This window comes from Rattus norvegicus, chromosome 9, assembly GCF_021556685.1.
Source record: "Rattus norvegicus strain SHRSP/BbbUtx chromosome 9, alternate assembly SHRSP_T2T, whole genome shotgun sequence".
NCBI lineage: Eukaryota > Metazoa > Chordata > Mammalia > Rodentia > Muridae > Rattus > Rattus norvegicus.
The window spans coordinates 107935501-107950403 of NC_141542.1; the positions used below are offsets into that span (position 1 = coordinate 107935501).

The 14903-nt window shown below is 48.7% G+C and overlaps 1 long non-coding RNA gene across 1 annotated transcript; it reads left to right on the forward strand.

Annotated features, from left to right (window-relative positions):
* The first annotated feature begins 9295 nt into the window (after nt 1-9295).
* On the forward strand, nt 9296-13249 carry LOC134480416 (uncharacterized). Its single transcript, XR_015629987.1, has 3 exons — nt 9296-9429; nt 9614-9783; nt 12994-13249. It is a non-coding gene; the product is annotated as an uncharacterized LOC134480416 (long non-coding RNA).
* Nucleotides 13250-14903: the final 1654 nt, after the last annotated feature.

A 14903-nucleotide genomic window follows, 5' to 3' on the forward strand; every position in this document is an offset into this window, starting at 1 on the left:
AGATGTATGTCTCTCTACATGCCTGGGGCTATGTGTCTGCTCCTATATCTGAGGCCACATGCTCCTCCCTGTTCTCCGGGCCATGTGTCTGCTCCTATGTCCAAAGCTGCATGTCCCTGTGTGCTCCCAGGGCCGTGTGTTCAGAGCTACATGTACCACGTGTCTGCTCATGTGTCTGAGCCTGAACATCTACTATGCACACGGGACAATGAGTCCATTTGGGTCAGGAAAGCAAGTACTTGGAGCTTCCTGTTGTACTCCCTGCCAAGCCGAAGGGCAGGATCCAGCCCTGGAGTCTCAAAAGGGGCGACTCCAGCTTCTAACCTGAACATGGTTCTGGGAAGCCAAGCAACAGGGAAAAGCTGAGGATGCTGGGGCCTCTGTTATGCCCTTGTGTGTAGGTAACTGTAATAGCACCCTACAGGGGTTTCAGCCTTCCCAGAGCAAACTGAGGTCCCAGCTCACAGAGGCAGCCTGCCTGTCTACTCAAAGCCAACAGGGATCTATCCAAGCAAGATCAATGGCGTGGGATAAAACTAGATGCACAGTAAGCTATCGGTGAACAGTCAGCAGTGGGGGAAGGCTCTCTTGTTGCAGAGTGATCCTTTCATTAGGTGCCATGGATGCCAGGGTCCGCAGGTTGAGGTGTGGATGGACAGAAATGAGATATGACAGCTATGACCAAGTAGATCCTAGGAGGCTGTGGAAGGAATCATGGGTACTGGATATACTTGAGGAGGTAGGGGTTAGTCAAAAGGCTCCTAGGAGAGTTGGGACCAGTTTATGGAAATTCACATCTCAGAACCAGGCTTTATTGGAAGGCAAAATCGACCCACCCAGTGGAGGTTTTAGGGTAGGGCAGTGGGACAGCTGAACCAGGGCCGTGCCTCAGTCACTTTTCCTGAGCCTCCTTCTATTGCTAGGGTAAGGCTGGGGTGGGCAGTGGCTCAAAGCATGGCTGTGTACTCTGTAGTGTAGCTGATATGTGTTACTGCTTATCCGGGGCAGCAGCAAAGCACGTCGTGTAAGCTTCTCCTGAGACTTCTGAGTCCAGTGGCAATCGACCCGGACTCTATTCACAGCTGCAGACACAAAACAACAGAGCTCAGATTCTTGTCCATGAGTGTTCCCAGCAGCACGATGCACAATGGGTCAGAATGACCACCAGCAGGTACACAAGCAAACACATTGTCATCCATGTATATGACTGGGTGAGTCAGTCATAAAGGAAATGAAGCATTAGTGCCTGCCACCTGTGGGTGAGCCTCAGACACTGGTGAGGGAAGTCAGGCCCCAAGGCTGTGTACAAGAGCATTTATTTGTGTGAGAAGCCGATACAGAGACAGAAAGTGGGTGGGTAGCTGCTTAGGGTGGGGAGGAGATGCAGTCATGGGTGGAGCTTCCTCTGTGTTAGAAAGCAGTGACTACCAAATGCCACTAAATTGCACATCTTAAATGGTAAGCTTTATAGTGCATGAATCTTGCTTAAAATAAAGAGGCTTCTACATCTGGAGACTGGGCGTGAGCAGGGCCACACCCAGGGAAACATTCACCTGGTAGAGAGTAGGATCCCTAGGCTGTGTGGGCAGCATGTATAAGGGTCAGGCTGTGTGTGTGTGTGTGTGTGTGTGTGTGTGTGTGTGTGTGTGCATGTGTGTGTATGTGTGTGTGTTTGTGTGTGTGCATGTGTGTGCATGTGTGTGTGCATGTGTGTGTGCATGTGTGCATGTGTGTGTATGTGTGTGTGCATGTGTGTGTATGTGTGTGTGCATGTGTGTGTGTGTTTGTGTGTGTGCATGTGTGTGCATGTGTGTGTGCATGTGTGTGTGCATGTGTGTGTGCATGTATGCATACACACCTGTGTGCATGAGCACACTTGCACTCTCGCTCACAAAAGGTGGTGTCTGGGTCTCACTCATTCATATGGGCCCTATGGGGAGGACCTCTTTCTAGTCTCTTGATGAGTCTTCCCCATCTCCTGAGGGAGTCATCAGGAAACACGTTGCATGGTCTCCATGTCCAGCACAGGGACTGAAGGGTTAGAGTAAAGCTGGGGATGAGTGTACCAGGAAGTCCACAACCTTGGGGACAGTGTGGGTCCAACTCTTTTATTTACAGCCAGCCCACCTGTCCCTCCATGGTGGTCCAGAGTTTCTCGGTGGAGGAGCAAGACTGGCAGTCAAGGGAACGTTGGAATAAGGGTACACGTCATCTCCACCCCTTGGGTACCACATGTATCTTCACATTTTGTTGTTTTCTTTGGCTTTGTCACCTGGATGCTAAAGTGAAAATTGCCCATGGCCGTACCCAGATTTTCTCCTTGCTCAGTGTCCAGCTCTTTTGTCTGTGCCTTCTTGTAGCCCTTCCTGCTTAGGCCGGTGCCTTCTCCTCTTTCCGCCCTCCCCGAGGAAGCCCCTGCTGCAGGGCTTTCCCTGACCCTGCTGCCTCTTTGTTGACCTTTGCTGCCCACTGTGAATGCCTGCCCCTCTTCCATCTATGGCCTCAGGTGTGGCCGTGACCTGTCATGCTTGCACGGGGCTCAGAAGGAAGCAGGTGGGCACAAATCTGTATTGAAGTGGGCTTTGATGATTTCATAAAATCTAAAAGCACCAATGTCCCGTGGAAATGGCTGTCAGGCCAGAGCCAGAGTGACCGCCATGAACACAAGCCAAGGAATCCACTCACTCCAATACTATTTTCTTTCAGAACAAATGTAAACACTTAATATGGACTTTTCAAAAACTTATTATGGGATTTGCTTATATAAATATATATGCAGAAGAGATTAGCATGGCCACCTGGATCACTCCCTCCTGTCACCTCCCTGTCCACTCCACTGTCATTTGGAACACCTCTGCAGGTCTCCTATCTTAGGTCTAAATGATAAGGCCTGACTAACCACACCCTTTGAAAGTGATAGTTCCATGACACCCTTGCCTTTAAAGATGGATGAGTTACAGTATCTTCCATGGGACATGTTCTTCAGTCCCAAGCTTTGGCTGGGACCCTCTGCCAGCTCCCATCCCTCCCACATTCAGACCCCCAGGGTTGGATCTCAATGCTCCTCTCTCCTTCTTCCTACCCTAGGTCTATCCCCACCACTCTGCACAGGAAGGATCTATTGTCATCTTTACCTCCTTTCTCTTCTGTCGTTGCTTGACTGAATCCTACCTCGTTTCACCCTTCACCCTACCCTCCCACATGCTGAGAATACTATCAGGCATGTCCATCCTCCTGTTCTGCTGGTCGACTCAAAACAAACGTGCAAGGTGACATTTGAACTCCTTGTATGTCTGTGCCTTTCATAAGCTTGACACCACCGTGGGTGGATTGTCTCCCTTGAAATGATTTTCTCACTATAAGTCATTGCTTCTGTGACTAAGGCTGAGGGCAACACTAATAATCTACAGGCCTAGACATTTAGAAAGCAGCTCGGTGGACAACATGCCCATTTATCAAAACAACAATAATATGTTCTCCTTCCTCTGTGGCCTATGATCTCCCCAGCACAGACTTGACTAAGCTTACAGTCCCAGGTATGAATTCTGTCCCCTATAGTAGGCCTGAAATCTAATCAGAAAGTGGTTGGTTACCTCATTCCAATCATGCCACTATTATACTGGGCACATCTTGCCCAGCAGGTATCTTGTGCTGATACATCGTTGCACTCATGAACTCATAGTAGCTTTGATCGCCCACACAAGATTGATTCAGTCCACTTCCTCTTTGTGGGGGCTGAGGGTGGAATTTTGGTTCATGGTTACACACTAAAAAGTTACTGCCTTAAACAGCCTCTATAGCTACATCACTGGCTTGGGGCTTCTCAGGGGCCCTCTGAAGTCTACATTGACAATGGAGTTTTCATTAGAGCAAAGGTCTTTTACCCAAAATCTAGGCTCTTATGTGGAGCTTGTGCCAGGGGTGGGACTTCCTGCGACATGTAGGCTTCAGCGCTGTCTCACGTCTGCCTTCCTTGGAAACTTGGTCCTTTGACATCTCAGTTCTAAGGTACCTCTTGCCTCTGAACATGGAGACAAGAAGGCCTGAAGTGGCACATGTGTTCTGTGATCCCTTCTGCCTCTGAGCCCAGAACTGGCTCCGTGGTGATAAGCACCTTTGGTCATTGGATCCACTAGACCCTGCTTCTGGGAGAATGACTTCTCCCACTAGTTTTTTCAATTATGCATTGTTAATAGATTTGTCTGAGTAGGATACATACTTGGAGTAATTAAAAAAAAAACTTTATCCTATTGATACAAAATAGTTAGATTTTTGCCAAGTTGTAACCATGGTGAGCAAATGTAATACTTGAAAGAAACTTGTTTCCCTGACAATGTCCATGTCACTAGACCTATTATTCACACCTTGTTAAAAAAAAATCGTGGGGTGCTGTGTAGACCCTTCTTTTTCCGGCATGAGTCATTTCTTAGCAACCGCCAAGGCACCATGTGATCAGTTGCTAGCTCTGGAGTTGCAGTTTGATCCCACATCAACCCCAGCATGCCAGGTGGTCATGTCAGCATCCCTACCGTTAGCTTCAAACTTGATGGGACCTGCAAGAAACGAGGACCAGAAGCAGCCTGGCATGAGGCACATAGGCAGCAAGGCCCTTTCCTCCTCAGCAACTTGCAGCCCTGTCACTGGTAGACACTCATCTAAGGCTTGAGGCATGCCTCATGGATGTCCCTAAAACACACAAATGCCTGCTGCCTAAGGCAGATAAGCCATCTTCCCTGAAGAAGGCAGCATCCCTCTGCTCTAGCTGAGACTGTGAGTGCATCTTTGAGATCTGCCATTGGGACATTAGAGGTAGATGGCTGAAGATCAGAGTCAGCCTCAGCTAACTTCCTTTCCATGCCTTGGCATCCCCTCTCCCCTAGGGGGATGGTAGCTACTCTCCTGGTGCATCATGGGTAGTAGGATGAACACCGGTGTCAAAAATTCAGTCAGTCTCCAGTTATGCTTGAATCTAGGGCAGATAGATAGCAACTACAAAGCCACTTCAACTTGTAGGATTCAGCTTGGGCTGAACATTTGCTCGTAAACACAAACTCAATCACAAGCGGGTTGAACAAGAAGATCCAAGGAAGTAATGGGCCCAGATTGTTGGGAAAGAAAAAAATTTTTTATAGAAATGCAAGAAAATGGTAGTAAGTGGGAATCTGCAATTAGCAACCCAAATGTTTCCCAACAAGGTAGCTCTTAAGAAAGGGCACAGTAGGCCTGGAGAGATGGCTCAGTGGTTAAGAGCACTGACTGCTTTGTCTGAAGACAGCTACAGCTACAGCTACAGTGTACTTATATAGAATAAATAAGTAAATCTTAAAAAGAAAAAGAGAAAAGGCACAGTGCACTGTATGGTCAGAGATTCCTATGTGTAGTTGGAGGTGCTTCTCAGCAGAGGGTCTAGTCCAGAGGACTCCAGCATCTGCTCCACCGTCACAAACAACCTCAGATAGCACTAGACATAGAAATGACCCAAGCCCACCTTGACAGGCAAGGATGCAGGGTGACAAGGGCTGGAGGACATCTGAATGTCTTAAGAGAGAGCCATCGGGAGCAGGCTGCTCGGAAGCCAGGCAGGAGTGCAGAGCAGAAACTGATGAGACTTCTACCCGGGCAACTCAGGAGCTGGGAGGGGCAACCACGGTTGGCAGAGAAAGGCGAGGCTGAGATTGGAGCACCTGATATGACAAGATGTGTCCCTAAGAAATGTTTGGCCTGAGAGATGATCTGCTGACATCAGTGGGATGAACCAGTCCCCAGTGTCGCCTCAGCTCTCTCACACAGCCCCTGGAATGAAGGCTAGGCATGGAGAAGGAGGGATCTGGTCTAACAGGAGCAGAACTGGTCAATGGTATCCGGGAGAACAATGTCTGTGCCCCGAGGGTATCACATAGTACAAAAGCAAGAGCTGTGGGTAGGTGTCTTGTTCCCTGTTGGAGCATACCTCACCCACCCTTCAATGGAATAGGCTGCAGAGAAGGAGACAACGGCAGAAGGTAAGCTCAGGCCCTCCCCCGCCAGACTTCCAGAAGTGCTTTGAGGAGCTGGCTCAGTACATCAGGAAGCAGGAGAGGGAAACCCCAGTAGCTAGCTCGCTTTAGGTACGAAGCAGGTCAAAGGTTTCGTATTTTGCTTTTTGTTGTTTTTTCGTTGTTTCTGTTTTTGATAAGAAAGAAAAAATATGGAAAAAAATGAAGAACCTTGGTGGTCCCAAGTCACAAATAGTGTTTTGTTTCTAAACCCATGCAAAACCAAAACAAACCACAAACACCAAATGAAAGAGATAAACAGGATCGGGTCTGGCGGATGGGGAGGTCTGAATGCCAGTGGAGGAGGAGAGAGGAGGAGGCAGGGAGGGAAGGAAGGAGGACAGGAAGAGGAGAGGATGATGGGGAAGTGTAGAGGTCTCCTTTTGCTCACATTGATGCCCAACGGCATTCTTTACCCACTTGTGGCTTGCAAAAGTCCTTATCACGGCAGTAGGGCTGGGTCGATGTTGCTGGAACTTGGATCCAGTCTGGCACGTTTATTGTGCCCGCTGTTCTGTTTGTGCATGCTTAAATCGTCCACAGCATAAAACAGGGTGGGCCTGGTGACTTGAGGGCTGAGGTTGAAGGATCCCAACACGAGGCCTGTCTAAGCTGTAGGAGGGTTTCAGCGTCAGCATTGTTAACTCAGCAAGGCTTCATGACAAAACAGCAAAGTAAATAAAGGATTGGGGGTACGGCTCAGCACCAGAGAATTTGCCTAGCTTGTGTGACGCTTTTGGCTCAGTACCCAGTGCCACAACAATAACAAGCCATATATGCATATACACATATACATACATATGCCATTTATGAAAGCACAGAGAGTCCCCGTCACTTATTATGAGAACAGCTCAGAGACAGCAACAAGCTAGGCCTCAAATCTGGCCAAGGGCAGTCAGTGCCCTGCAGCTGTGCCTGGAACGGAGGCAGAGCAAGAACTTCCTTTGGGGGTGAGGACCCGTGGATGATTGGGGCTGTGGCCTACAGAGAGGCACTTAGTACCAACACAGCTCTTGAGATGGTGAGGCCGGGACCTTTCTGTTTTTTTCCTTTTCTTCCCTGAAGAAGGGGCTTTGCCGCCAGCATTTCCAAGTGAAAGAGTGTGGAGGTTCTGGTGTCTGTGGCAAGGTGCGGTAGACAAGAGAAATGTTATTTCAGGAACTTTTGCGAAGGGGTTATTTATGAAACGTCAGCTGACATACGCTTCTCCATGCTGGTTCACGGGGTAATGGTTCTTATAATTACCTGTGTTTAGAAATACCTTCATGCGAAGAAATAAATATGCCTCCCACGGAGAGTAGCAGCAACCCTTCCGCTCTACGAATAAATGAATTCTTTTCTCACCAACAGTGCCTGGTTTCCTTTCTGGCTTCTCAGGGCAACATGGGATGGAGAAGTCACCATGTTCAATCTCTGCTTGCCTCCCAACCCCACCCAAGGTTGTGCTCCCAGGTCTTGGGGGAGCTCCTGCTTGGGCATCTGAGGGAGCACTTTGAGCCCTTGCTCCTCAGTTGCACAGTACAGTGAGCCCCCAAATGTGGGTGGGAAGGACATCAGAACGAGGTAACTAGGAATACTTTGTCGAGCCTACCGCTCTGTCCTTCACCCACTGATGAAGCTTTGCTTCCCTCTTGCAGTTAAAATGTCCTCTGGGAATTGGAGTTCTCAAAAGGCCTTTTCCCCATCTCTACAGCCTGGTGTGGCTATATTCCTAAATGGGGTAGAGTGTGTGCTTGGGGGCTCATGAGCACTTGGGGACATGGATGTAGGTGACAGAAAGTGGAGTAGATTATGAGTCAGTTTATGACGGCTTGTCTTTGGAGAGGCTGAATGCTGGGCCTAAAGGATAAACTATGGAGGACAAGGCCATTGCCATCAGAGGAGCCAAAAGCATGCTCATGTGCATGTGCACGCACACACACACCATACACACACATGCACACACATACACACACCACACACACGCATAAACACACACACCACACTCACACACACACCACACACACACACACCACACACACACACCACGCACACGCATGCATGCACACACACACCATACACACCACACATACCCATGCACGCCCACACACACCCCACACTCACACCACACCCACCACACTCACACACCACACGCACACACAGCACACACACCACACACACCACACACACACCACACACACCACACACACACCACACACACCACACACACCACACATACACACACACCACACACACACACCACACACACCACACACACACACCACACACACCACACATACACACACACAACACACACACACAACACACACACATATATGCACCATGGCGCAATTGCGCATGTATATGCATGCCTATAGGAGCAGAGACATCTTGCTCTTAGTTGGCATGTTTCCTGAGAGCAGCTTGTGTGTAACCCGTGTTGTGTGCACCTGGTGGGAAGTTCCCCAGATTGTCCTTTGCCTGTAATGCTTCATCTTGTGCAGACACACACAGAGATGCTCTCTGCTCTTGCGAGTTTTTCATGGAAGCACAACCCGCCTTCTCTAACCCACAAGTGTCTCAGGGGCGTCCCCCATGAGCTCAGAATCTTCCACGAGTGAAATCATGAAGGACTAGCCAGAAGCACGGTACCAACTGCACAAATGATGGGGTGACACATAGCATAAGGAGGTGGGGTGCTGAGGAAATGAGGTGTTGAACTTTTGCCCTGAGAGTATTCATGAAGTACTCAGTAGATGGGTTTGGGCCTTGGCGCTTGGGGGTCCTCTAAATGCCTCTGAGAAGCAGGGGGGCATTTTACCCTCCCCGAGAGAAGGGAGCCAGCATATGGCCAGCTAAGCGCTGGTGGCTCATTTCTCTGCACATAAGCCTGGCCCTGGGGAGTCAGCAGGTGTGGGGTCAGATTTATAAAGACACAGCACTTCTCACTCCAGCAGATACAGCAAAGCCAGTGTCATGGTTCCTTCCTCAAAGACTTCTAAGGCTTGCCTCCAACTCACAGAATGAGGTCCTGGGATGCTGGTTTCCACTCAAGCAAGCTGAAACAGATGCACACACACACACACACACACACACACACACACACACAAACACACATGCACGCACATGCACACACATGCACACATACATGCATACACATACACACATTTTGTACAAGAATCCATACTATATGAGAAAACACTCTTTCAGCCATCATGCTGTCATGGCCCAACAATTGTGACATCAAGCCCAGCTTGACCAATGGCTCGAGAGTGCACACGCCTATCTAGCTTGTTCTCACACCTGTTTGTCCATCTGACAGAACATGGATGAAGCAGTTGCCCACTGAACCCTGTCTGAGATCCATCGCACGGGACATCTGTTTGGTTCTTAAGATCTAAGATGCCCAGATTTGGTGAGGGACTTGCTGTTTCCTGCAGGAATTGGACAAGCACGCAAATAACCCCAGTATAATGAGATAAGAACACAGATGGCTCCAAGTTAGGTTTAGGGTTAGGCATAATTAGGGTGGCAGATGGGAAATTCAAGTTAAAATTCGGTAAAATTTTAATTAAAAGATTGTGTGTTTCCACCCCGAGATCTTACGAAGATGAGCTCAGGCCTCACGTGCCTGCCACCCCCACCATCTCAGTAAAGCACAATCTGTTTGGAGCTGAGGGCCGTCCGTCACCCACCCTAGAATCGCTGGTCTTGCTTCGCCATGTCCCCAACTCACAGCCTGAGGAGACTGACCCAGTCATTACTATCTGTAAGTGCTGCGAAGGAAGCAAACGCAGGGATAGGGAACCGAAGGAAGATGGGGATAATTGAGAGATGACACTATCCAGTGTCACCCTGGGCCGTGACCAACTGAGTCCTTTGCCTTTGGCTCCTATGTAGTCCCAAATCAGTCCCCATGTCTTACATTAAGATTGAATTCTTCCTGGACGTGACAGGATAGCCTGCTTTGCCTTTGTTCTGGTATCCTACCCTTATTCATGGCCAGAAAGCTCCCTTTTGCTTACCTAAAGGGCTGAATTCCAAGGTTCTTTGGCTTCTAGGCCTTGGACACATTCCTATGGTTCTTGGGAGAGTCAGGAGCCCTATGCCGCAGGGCTTGGTGTGGGGTTGCCAATCGCTGCTTCCTGGGGCTGTCCTACCGTTTACAGTTCCCGTCGTGGTGTCTCTCCCATGTCAGACCATGTGTGTTGGAAACAGCTTTCAGCAGATCTACTTTCTCTCTGTGCCTTTGCACAAAATTATATGCCTCATCCTGTCTTTTCCAAGGTGTCTCTACCCCTCCAGCAGACTGACTCTAGCAGGCTAGCCCTACAATTTTATTGGCCCATTTGTTCTCAGAAAGTCCTGAGACTCACTGTAGCCTGGCTTGATGCTGCACGCTTCTGATTCTGGTTTCTATGCAAGTTTGTGTAGGAGGATTTTATATTCAAGGCCTGCCTGGTCCATAGGGTGAGTTAAGGACTAGCCTGAGAAACTTAGAGGGGTCTGTCTTAAAATAAAAAGTAAAGAAAGGGGATTGGGATACAACTAAGTGACAGAATATTTTCTTAGCATGTGTGGCCCTGGGTTTCACCCCTAGTGCTGGGAACAAAGAAGATACTTTATAGTCTTTTGATGAATTGATTTTTCTTTCAGTCCAGCTATGTATCTATTTACGTATCTATCTATCTATCTATCTATCTATCTATCTATCTATCTATCTATCTATCTCTATCTATCTATCTATCTATCTATCTATCTATCCATCCATCCATCCATCCATCCATCCATCTATCTATCTATCTATCTATCTATCTATCTATCTATCTATCTATCTATCTATACATACATACATACATACATATTCATTGTCTGCCCACCCATCAATCCTTATTTCTCCATTCAATCATCACCCATTCATCTACTCACCCACCCATTCATTTATCCATTCAGTCACTTACTCACCATATATCCACTCATGTGCCCATCTTTCAACAAAGATAGTATTTATTTCGTCATAAAAACAGTCTACCATTAAAATCTACTTACTTTTAAGAATGTGGCTTACAGGAATTTTTAAAGATTAAAGTAAACCACATGAAATATTACCTCTCTCTCTCTCTCTCTCTCTCTCTCTCTCTCTCTCTCTCTGTGTGTGTGTGTGTGCGTGTGCGTGCGTGCGCATGTGTGTATTTGTACACAGTACCAACACGGGTCAATGTTCTTCTGTTTCCTATCTTCTGGGAGAACTCTAAGGCACAGGCTCCCTTCAGGAGTGCGAGTGAAGAGTTCCAGCCACTGCAAAAGGCATTGTCTGTCCTCATCTCTGAGACTTCGCTTGGTGTCAAGGATTGCCTGTCAAACATTCTAGAATGTTTTTCGATTAATAGAAAGGTTAGGTAGAAAGTCCCAAATTTCTATCTTTCTTCTCCAATCCCACTGTTGTAATCTGCTTTCATCAGCATCCTGTGTCACTGTGGAGCATGTCTGACAACTGAGGATCCACTGGGCATGCACCGGCCGAAGTTGGACATTGCTTCATGAGTTTACTGTGGCTTTGCGTGTGTACATATTTACGAGTGTACAGTTGAGTGCCTACATGTGTATTCATGAGTGTGGATGCCAGGGGTCAACCTTGGTCATTCCTCAGTCATCATCCACTCTGCTGTTCTAGAACAGGGTCTCTCACTGGGACCTGAAGCGCATGATTTGGCTGGGCCCACCTTCTGGTGAGCCTGAGAGATCTTCCAATTTCCATCCTGTCACTGCTGGCTACAAGTGTGTTCCACCACTCTTGGTCCCTCCCTCCCTCCCTCCCTCCCTCCCTCCCTCCCTCCCTCCCCCTCCCTCTTTCTTTTTTTTCTTTTCTTTTTTTCGGAGCTTGGGACTGAACCCAGGGCCTTGTGCTTGCTAGGCAAGCACTCTACCACTGAGTCAAATCCCCAACCCCCCCCTTTCTTTCTTTCTTGATGTTTGGTTTTATTTGTTTTTCAAGACAAGGTTTCTCTGTGTAGCCCGACTCTCCTTGAATTGTCTCTGTGGATCAGGCTGGCCTCAAACTCCGAATCTTCCCACCACTGTCTCTTGTGTGCTGGGACTGAAGGCATGGGCTGCCAAGTCCAGCTCAACTCTTGCCTTTTCTATGTGGGTGCTGGAGGTGGAGTTTCAGTCCTCAAGTTTGTGTAACAAAGTCCTTTGCTGTCAGAGCTGTCTTCTCGCCCCTCGCCCCGACTATTGACAAGGTAGTAGCATACACAGGTCAGATTCAGTTTCCTCCCTGCAGCCTGGCTCTGTCTTCACTCCCTCTCCTAAGGATTCCCCAAGCCTTTGGAACCCTCTGATCTTTTCACACTCTCTATATTTTGTTTTGTTTTCCAAGATGAAAGAGAACGGAATGTAAACATACGGTGCGGATAAGTAGTTAAACAAAGCAGAGACTGAGGAGGCAAGGAGAGGGAGGAGGTATGGAGGGAGCAGGTGGCCCTGGAAGCCAGCAGATGTGGTCATACTCCAGAGAAGGGGTGGCCTTGTCCTAGAGCTTCCCAGCTCAGCATAGGTTACATGAGGTGGATGGGAGCACAGTGAGCTGGAGAAGTTCTTGACTGGTGCTTTGGTTATTTAATGGTACCCTTCAGTGGCTCTGACAGATACAGGGATGGGGATTGTCTTTGAGGAAGAAGGTAGAGCATGAAGATGGATGGTTATCCTACAGTCGTGTGTGGCAGCTTTCTGAGGCTGAAGGCCATAGTTTGCAAGAGCTGGACCTGCTGCACACCAGGGTGGTGACAGGTGTCTAGGAGGTATAGGTGGTGGGCGGGAGGCACATTTTGTGCAGAATGACCAGAGCATGGCTTCTACTTCTGAAATCCCCCGTGCCGTGGTCACATTGCCAATCCCGACGACACCTGAGCAACACATACAGCCAGGCAGCAGTGCCTCTTTGCAGAAATCAAGCGTCACCTCTCTTTTTCCCCACTAGGAGCTGAACACAAGTTCTGCATGAAGAAGCAGAACTCAGGCGTCACTTTCCGTCTAGAAGAAGCTCGTCTTTGAAAAGCATCTTTTCCGAGTTTCTGTAATTCTCTCTCTTTCTCTCTCTTTCTCTCTCTTTCCTCTCTCCTTCTTTTGGAGGGTGGGTTGGGAGTGGGGAGTGGTTAGCATTTTGTGTTTTCATAAAAGCCATATTCCACTCATGCTATTCTGTAGTGCCCGCTCGGAGCCAGGTCTATTTTTTTTTATAAAGCATTTGGCACTCTGAAGTGTTACATGTGGCTCAGTGAAAACAGCAATATGGGGAGACTCAGAAGATGTCGCTCCATGTTAGGCACAAGACGTGATCAGCCTTAATTCTTCTTCAACACAAACACGACTCAACGGTGCCTGGGGCTGGCCAGCCGGGTGAGACTTCCGCTTCCTCTGTGCTGGTATCTGTCAGCACAGGTGCCAGGACCACATCAGTTTGAAGGCTTCCTAGACTAAGCCCTCTGGGTCTCGAGTGATCTTTCTGAGTTCTAGAGAGAGAGAGAGAGTTCCAGAGAGAGAGAGAGAGAGTTCCAGAGAGAGAGAGAGTTCCAGAGAGAGAGTGAGTTCCAGAGAGAGAGAGAGAGAGAGAGAGAGTTCCAGAGAGAGAGAGAGAGAGAGAGAGAGAGAGAGTGAGTTCCAGAGAGAGAGAGAGAGAGAGAGAGAGAGAGAGAGAGAGAGAGAGTCTAATGACTTCAAGTGAGTAGTAGCATTCCTGGGCGTCAAATGTAGGAGTCAGAGATGTCCCCCGTTCTCCTCTCTTCCATATCCATGCATACGAGCTGCACTAGGCCTTGCTGAAGTGGTGGTCCTCCATCATGGTCAGTCCCTGAAATGAGGACTGTGGGCTCCAGGTGCTACATAACCAAGTTATAAGCTCCTTCTCGGAAACCTGAGTGACAGCAGGCCATCTTTCCGGGAAAATACTGGTGGCTGACTGATCGTACTGAACATTAACGGCCAGGTCCAGCTCAGGGGAAGGCAGACTTCTGCTGGTATTAATGCCAGTGAGTCAGACTGTGACAGTTCAGCCTCTGGAACCCAACCCCCTGTGATAAGGCCAGTTACAGGTAACTTCAGAAGCCTGCTTCTGACAGCGGTGATCTTTCCCTGGGCAGTTCTGTTCCATGCTGAGAATTCTTCCCAGAACTTGAACCTGTGACAAGAAGCAAGGAGAGAGCTCTCTGGTATAGGCAGTCAGTGCTGTGATGACACGGTGGTTCCTGCAGTGTCACTGGCCAGGAAGAAAGAGGGTAGAGGCTAAGTCCTAACCCTGACACAGGATGAGCCCAGTGCTGCCTGACCCTGCCTATTGTTGGTGTTGGCAGAGGCAAGGGCTGCACTTTAGGCTGACGATGGCTCCAGGACAGCAGGGACAGATCCCCAGAGAGCCCAGGAATCTGTTTGAACACCAATTTCTTGAGATGCTCAGGCAGATCACTTAATTTTATCAGGTATGGGTAAATGACAGAGATGGCACAAATCTTTCCTCATAGCCCAAGAGAGCTGAAGCCTTGTCCTATTGGCATGCAGGTATGCTGGCTTGCCTTCCTACCCTCCTTTTGATTCTTTGCCAATATCCAAAGGTGAGTCAGTGACTCCTGAGAGTGCAGCAAGCACAGAGCCCCAAGGGAAACTTAGGCAAGAGTAGGTCCTGGCTCTGTCAGGGGCATGCAGCCCTGGAAGTCACGTGACTAGGAGTGAAGTCTGGAAGCTTTGGCATCACCTTCAGCCTTCCTGAAGTTTCCACAGCAGCCACAGTCCAAGCCCCTCTGTGGCCCTGGGCAGGTCTGTGCAGGGCCACCTGATACTGACTGAGCCCACCTTTCTTTTTCTTTTAGGAACCATCTTTTACTGGGGGAAGGTTCA